Source organism: Camelus dromedarius, chromosome 2 (genome assembly GCF_036321535.1).
Source record: "Camelus dromedarius isolate mCamDro1 chromosome 2, mCamDro1.pat, whole genome shotgun sequence".
NCBI classification, from domain to species: Eukaryota; Metazoa; Chordata; class Mammalia; order Artiodactyla; family Camelidae; genus Camelus; species Camelus dromedarius.
In genome coordinates this window covers 52777398-52783881 of record NC_087437.1, presented here as the reverse complement: position 1 = coordinate 52783881, position 6484 = coordinate 52777398, and positions in this window count along the sequence as shown.

Genomic DNA, 6484 nt, shown 5'->3' with positions numbered 1-6484 from the left:
CAAAGGAGGCCCAATTTCACTCAAATGTTTTGAGAAATGTGTTTAAATAAATGCAAATGAAAAGAGTAAAAAGGCTGGTACAACTCAGTTTATAAAGAAGATGTTTAACCTTGCTACATATGATTAGAGTTTTTTAAAGTTTCTCTCAAGCAGTATTCATTGGGCTGAGGTGTATTCTTGTTTTAAATAGATAAATTGTGTATTGTTAGAAAGTATGTTAAGAGTAATTAGGTAGTGGAGTGATCATCTCCACTTGGGGGATGGTGTTACATTAAAATAACTCTAGTCCCCACACTTGCCCTGAAGGTGCCTGAAATGCTTCTTCTGAATTTAGGTTATTTTTATGGCCATTTCTAGGGAAATTGCTATAGGCGGGTAATTATAGTTTGTTAGCCTGCTGATCTTTGTATGCTTAGATAAAATATAGCATGTCCCAAGTATTCTGTAAAGCGCTTCCCATATATTATATTTAGTCTGTAGTAATTTACCTTAGGACAAACAGCTACTGAAGGCAATGTTAGGATCTGAACTTGGGACCGGTCTCAATATGTACTGTTAAATGCTGATGTCATTCTGCCTCTAATCTGGGTGACAAGGTGGTGTAAAATATTGGTAGTGGAGTGTAGGCAGTATTCATAGGCCTTAATTTGCCAAACTTGACAGGAAGTTAACAGGTTGAGATGGGTGGAAGAGTGTTGAGACGCCTTTCCTATTCTGAGATAAGAAAGCAAGTAGTAGTCTTCTTTAGTGTGCTTAATGGTGGTCATCTGGTTCCATGAAAGGAGAAGCTTTGAGGGTCCCCTGGGTTAACTGCTGCCATGGACGACCAGTTTTAAATGAACAAAGAATGTCAGAACCATGGGAGAGAAAGGCATGTAAGTTAATGCCTTGAAATTCTAACCTCAAGGGAAGGGAACCAGGATTTTTATATGCTAGTGTTATGTTGCTTATAGTTGTGGGGCTAAGATTACTGAAGCCAAATACAAAGCTGATGTGCAGAGGGTTGCTAAATTAAAATAGTTAAAATTTGTAAACATACTAGGATCTCATTACTCAGGAAATAAGTAGGGTCCCAACAGTTGGCATATGTTTTGTTTTGTTTTTTTGAGGCCTTTGAGAACCCACACCTAAAATGGATATGTTTCCCTTGCATAGTGAAAGTATGTTCCAGGATAAAACTAAAAATTCTCAGTCCTCCTTTCCCGTTAATCAGTATTTCAACTTGGTGAGGCCAAGGGGAGAAACTATGAATTAGACTAGGAAAGAAAAAAGTTTCACCCATTTACATACTCACAAACTAGTAAATTTTATAGGGCTAGATTTTGAGACAAGATTGTGTTGGATTTGTTGATATGAATGCACATAACACCAGTTTGGCTTCAGCTGACAGACTGGTCTTGATTTTACAGCCAAAAACCTGGATCTCAGGAACATAGATAGGCATCTTAACATTCATAGTCATGAACCCTTTGAAGGAGAGGGTTCTTCAGAAATGGAAAATAACTACCTGTGCATATGATCAGCTTTACTAATTTAAAGGTATTCTGCAACCATTTAACTACATACTGGAGAGCTTCCCAGAAATAATGGATTCTGGCGTGCAATACTACTTCATGGGAACCAAGGGACACAGACACCACTGTGATCAAAAGTCAGAATGGGGGTTTAGGAGATGGATAGGATTATGACCCAAGTCTACTTAAATGGTAAGCCTGGTGGAACCCTCATTCCTCTTGTGGTTTTACTAGAATCCTCAAAACCTTGGGATAAAGGCCAAATGGAAGCCATTAGGACTTCCCACTTACATTAAAATGGTATATGAAAATCACTTACCTGAAGACTGCAAAGAGTAGTATCCCTGTAAATAACTTGAGAGATGCATGCTGATTTACTTTCCCATTCACTTACCCAGTTTGGCCAGTGTGTACACTGATGGTTAAGTGGTGATTTTAAACATGGGTGCTCATTCAGATCAAGATTTCTATTCTCCATAAATCCTAAAATAGACCATTTTAACTGAGTCATGGAATGTATGAACATTTTTAAGGCTCACTGAATACCACCAGTATATATCACTGTTACTTTCCAGAAGGGCTCTACTAATTGGCCCTTTCCCAGCAAAGGTATGAAAGTACCTAAATTTTTAGGCTTACCACAATTACATAGTCAGAATCTTCAAATTTGATAGATAAAAGCACCTTGCTCGAGTTTTAGAAAATGGATTATCTGGTCTGAAGAGTCATGCTTTTATCTTTGGCTGTCTTTAAAGTTCTGATTGCTTTTGGTGTATCCCAAGACACATGACACTGGGAATAGAGCACAACTGTCTTCCATTATCCATCCCATTCACTGCTGCTTGTTAACTCCCGACTATGAGATGGGGTGATGGATTTATGCCATGAGTTTTATCTAGAGCTCTAAGCAGTCAGCACAGATGCCATCTGTTTTACTTCATATTCAGTTTAATGTTTATGCATTCAACATTCTGAGCTGTGTTGCAGACTAAGTCCTAGGGTTACAGAACTGGACAAAGTGGCAAAAAGGCTGAAAAGGTTAGAATTTTAAGTAAGTTGATCAGGGAAGGCCGCATCTAATACAGCATTTGAGTAGAGACGGAAAAGGTGAAACAGCCAAATGTGTATTTAGGGGAGGAATAGTCTAGGCAGAAGACATATAGGAAGTTCCTTGGCTTGTTAAAATTTTAGAGCACACCAGAGGCCAATGTGAGTAAAGAGTAGGAGGTAAGACCAGGTGAGTAAGCAGGGGGCCCAACCACTTCATTAATGACTTTATGGAAAATCATTAGGAAAATTTGGCTTTTACTCATGCCGAGATGGGGAAACCATTGTGAGTGTTGCTCAACTACTGAATGAGCTCTCAATCTAGTGGGACCGACAGCCACGTTGTAGAGTTAATTTCACTAGTATGGGAGATGTATTAGAGGTTATGTGAGTGCTATGAGCCCACAGTGGAGGGGTCCTGGGCAAGGCTTGGGTGAGATGACAGCAGTACTGCTGGGTTTATAATCATGTTTGCAAAAAGTGTTTTGTAAGCCATAAAAGTTAATACTCAAAAGAATTTTGAAGACCATGCATATGAAGGCTAACTGGCCACTTGTCACAGAATTTAGTACAGACGTGTCCTGTATCCACACTGGAACACTCCTTGTTCCCATAATTAAAGCTTGCTTACACTTAATTGTCAGCCTTTTCATGACTCTGTGGAGTTTCTAAATACTCTCCAAGTGTATCTGATCAACTATTGTGGCATAATCAGTCATGAAAACTCAGAGGCAAACAGTAAGTATTTACCTGCTAATTTCAGCCAGGCTCTCTTCTGCAGGACGGCTGGGGTTGACTGATAGAGACTGCGAGAGATAGGTTGGCTTCACACTAAGTGTGGGTCTGTTCCACATGTCTCAGCCTCGTTGGAGTGAGCAAACAAGCACGTTCCTTTCATTATGAAAGAGAGAAGTTCGGTCCTCCAAGTATATATATTCTGCTTGTACTACTACTCTTCCTATAGACAAAAAAAGTCACATGGCCAAGGAAAAGGTCAAAGGATGAGGAAAACTACTTTTAGTCGGGAGGCTGCAAAATTATGTGGCAAAAGTGATAGGTGCAAAGAAGTTAAATCTGCCATACTAAGTTTTCCATGCTGGTACTGGACAGGTGTCATTTTCTCAGCTTCCCATCATGCAGACCTCCTGCCTTTGGGACATTCCCCAAACAATGCATCTTGCTAGGAGGCAGAGCCCACTATCACCGTAGGTGCCAGATACTTGTATGTGCATCCTCTGCATCTAGAACATAGGCATGTGGACTAGGTTTGGTTAATAAGATGCATACAAACTTTAAATCAGTAACCTGTAACCTCAAGTAGTAGCAGCAGTAGGAAATCTATTTGAGTGGAGTGGGTAAGTGCCTCAAAGATGTCAGCAATATGTGGGTTGTTTGGAACTGGGGATTAGGGAGGGAGGTCTAGCTCCAGCGGCCAGATTTCTTATGTCAGTGGCAGCAGTGGGTTTGTCCAGGGTTTGGCAGTGATGATCACCTCAGTGAACTGACTTTGTGGTGTGGCTTTGTTAAACTTCCTTCCTAGCCCAGTTCTTTCCTCCTGCAGAATCTGCAGACTTCCCAAATGTTCTTAAAAACTAAACAGACCAAAAAACCCTTCTTTATCTGCTTGCATCAGCTGGCATTGTTTTTTTATTGTTTACAATCAAGAATCTTGACTGGTAAAAATCTCGTCTTTTTGTGATGCCTAATTGGTAGCTCTCTCTCTAGTCTCAATTCATATACCCTCTAGTCCACTCTTCACTTAAGCAGTGAAAGTAAATGTGTTAAGAGGTAAATCAGATCACGTCATTCATTTGCTTTAAAATCCTTCAGCGGCTTCCTCTTGTATTTAGATATAAATACAAACATTTTTACTGGCTTGCAAGGACTTTCATCATCTAACCAACACTCCCAACACGCTGGGTCTCTCCAACCTCATCTTGCAACTTTCTTTTTTGAATACTAGAAGCAGGAGCTTCCTCAGTTTATAGTAAACTGGAGTAGAAGCTCCAACAATAAGCCACTTGTGAAGAGGAGAGGAAAGGAGGAGGTAAGATGGGAGAGAACTTGGAAGTGGGTGCCCCACTATGATACTTCTCAGGTTTAGGACCAATTCCTTAATCCTTATTTTGCTTACTGACTGTTCGATCTTTGTAATTACAGTACAGTTTGTTTTAAAGCATGCTTTTAAATGTAAGCAGCTTTAAGTTTTTTAACCTTAAATTTTTTTAACTAAATTTCTTAAAGCTATAAAAGCCTAGAGTCTCTGATTATGTTTAAATTGATTTATTTTTTCAAAATAATGGATATATAGTTTATTAAAGCTAAAAAGTTACCAGATTCATAAGACAAATACTGTACCTCTTCTCTCTTCCTGCAAAAGACTGTTTCATTAGGCAATATAGAGAGAATTATCTGATAATTTTATTTGTATATTACAATAATTCTCTGCTTCAGTCTAAATGTGTTATTTGAATTAAAGAGTTATCAAATGAGTTCTGATTTCCAGACCAGCATGTAAGGAGCTTGGAAGTTACCACTCTCTATCCTAACAACAAATAAAAAGCTAACCACCAGCAACAACAAAAGTCAACAGGTCTTTTTAGATCTGTAAGAGAAGTTAAGGTCACAGGGCAAACTGTCACCCTCCAAATTGGAAAGACAGACAGGTACATAGAATCACAACTTGCTGGAGCAGCAACTCAAAAGCAGAAAGCTCTGAAAGAATCAGTGCTGGGGTACGAAAACCTAAACTAATTGATGAGTTGCTGGAGGTTCAGTGTGAACGTGTCTGAGAATCAAAAACTCCAAGGGGACCCAGACATAGGGGAATCCACACTTTTGTGAGTTTTGCCTCCAAGGGCTCAACTAGTTTTTCACAGTGAATGTTGGAAAGAAGACCCCTTGTGCTTCTTTCTGTCAGAGGGAGAAAAGGAACCACTGTGACATTCACCAGAGCATTTTGTACCTCTTAAGATCTGCCTCCAGGAGAAACTGTATTTAATCAGAGCCCAACATGCTGAGATTTTATCAGAGCCTAACTGACCTGGAAGAGGGAAATACCCAACTCTAGCTCCCTCTAGCCAACCTATCCCGCATAAGGGTCATGGGTGGTGGTGGTGTCTGTAGTGCGGTAAGAGATGGCTCAGAAACACTTGTAAAGTTTACAGGGCACAGGCACAGTAAAAGACTGACACCTAATCACAGGACTACAGACTGTTAGTCCTCCACCCATATCTTAACCACCACATTACTAAAGGCCTACAGCAATTCCTTTTAACCAGTGCATCATGTCCAGCTTAAAAAATTACAAGGCATATTAAAAGGCAAAAACCACAGTTTGAAGAGACAGAGTAAGCATTAGAACCAGACTCAGATATGGCAGGAATGTTGGAATTAACAGACTGGGAACTTAAAACAACTGTGATTAATATGCAAAGGGCTGTAATGGATAAAGTAAACAGCATGCAGCAACAGATGGGCAATGTAAGCAGAGATGGAAATTCTAAGAAAAAGACCAAAAAAATGCTAGTGATCAAAAATACTGTAGCAGAAATAAAGAATACCTTTACTACGCTTATTAACAGGCAGGACATAGCTGAGGAAAGAATTGCTGAGCTTAAGGAATTCTGAATAGAAAATGCAAAAACTGGAAAACAAAAAAGACAAAAATTTTAAAAACCCACAAATACACAAAAACCCCAAGAACTATGAGACAGCTACAAAAGGTCTAACTCATATGCAATGGCAATACCAAAATGAAAAGAAATATTAGAAACAATAATGACAGAATTTCCCCAAGTTATTGTCAGACTGCTATAGACAATGTTTGTGTTGCCCTCTAAATAATATGTTGAAACTTAATCCCTAATGTCATGCTATTTGGAGATAGGGCCTTTGGCAGGTATTTAGATCATTAGGTCAGG